At 51.5% G+C, this 1023-nt stretch overlaps 1 long non-coding RNA gene across 1 annotated transcript; it reads right to left on the bottom strand.

The window, feature by feature from the left end:
* Nucleotides 1-75: 75 nt before the first annotated feature.
* Nucleotides 76-836, bottom strand: LOC117284963. The gene is made up of 3 exons (XR_004515988.1): nt 756-836; nt 438-578; nt 76-213 (listed from the first exon to the last, which is right to left on the bottom strand). It is a non-coding gene; the product is annotated as an uncharacterized LOC117284963 (long non-coding RNA).
* Between the last annotated feature and the right edge of the window lie 187 nt (nt 837-1023).

Below are 1023 nucleotides of genomic sequence, written 5' to 3'. Positions count from 1 at the left end.
GAAAGCTGCACTCACACGGCTGGCATCCAGTGTAACATTCAGTTCCTCTTGGACGCATTGTGCGATGCACCTGGCATCGTTCTCCATGCAGAGATGATGAGCTGCCCGCTAGCATGATGTGAGGTCACTGTCAGGCAGGCTCCATCAGGGAGAATTTGTATGAACAGTGGTCAGGCCAGGCACTCCTGATCTCCACAGTCTGAATACAGCCTTCTGAAAAGGAATGGTTATAGAGTCAGAGAAAAATCATCGCTGGGGACAGAACCCTGTTGAAAAGTGAGCAGAGCATTGCCATTCATTGAGACCTCCAGGGACTCAGTAGGCAAAAGGCCCCCAGGTGACCCAAGGGTTTCTGATATCTCAGTGTTCCTTCACCCTTCCTGCCTCCCTCAAAAGCCCTAGCATCGTTCATGAGCTCATGGAGCCCTCACTCGTACCATTACGAGTGAAGCGCTCCAGTCTCTAGCCAGCCAGCCGAGAGATGAGCCGCAGGACATCCATGATTGCCTCCTGCCAACCTTTTTGTTTTCACGGATGCTGCCTTGAGCTCAAACGAACCCCAGCTTGAGGCCAACAACCTGAAACGGAGTGGATCATGAGTCCAGCAGCCTGCTGTCCCTTCAGTTTACAACTGGTGGGGAAATAAGCAGGGCCTAGCCATGCAGTCCACCCACCATTCCACAGATAGCAAATAGCACACCATAATACAGGAGAGCGTCTTGGAGTCAGCCTGAATTCCCCCGCTTTTGACTCACATAGAATCCTGAGAACCTCTGAAGAGCACTGTGAGCCCTCACTCCTACTGTGCAGCATTCTCTTGCACTTCAGTCCATCTTTAGGCCCAGGCTGAACCTGCCCTGTGAAGTTTCATGTAAGTAGACTGCTCAAGGTGTGGTCAGTAATGCAGTCCAAAGGTCATCACCCTGAGAGTTATGCAGTAAGCAGTCTTCTGAGGACTTGTAGGCCAACTGTGCTCTTTCCCAGGTCTTAGGCGCCACCTTGTGGATGTTTTAAGGATCGCTA

Source organism: Fukomys damarensis, unplaced genomic scaffold (genome assembly GCF_012274545.1).
Source record: "Fukomys damarensis isolate Sample0158 unplaced genomic scaffold, DMR_v1.0_HiC HiC_scaffold_46081, whole genome shotgun sequence".
Lineage (NCBI taxonomy): Eukaryota > Metazoa > Chordata > Mammalia > Rodentia > Bathyergidae > Fukomys > Fukomys damarensis.
Note: the sequence above shows the minus strand (reverse complement) of the source record. Positions and strands in the feature narration are given on the sequence as shown.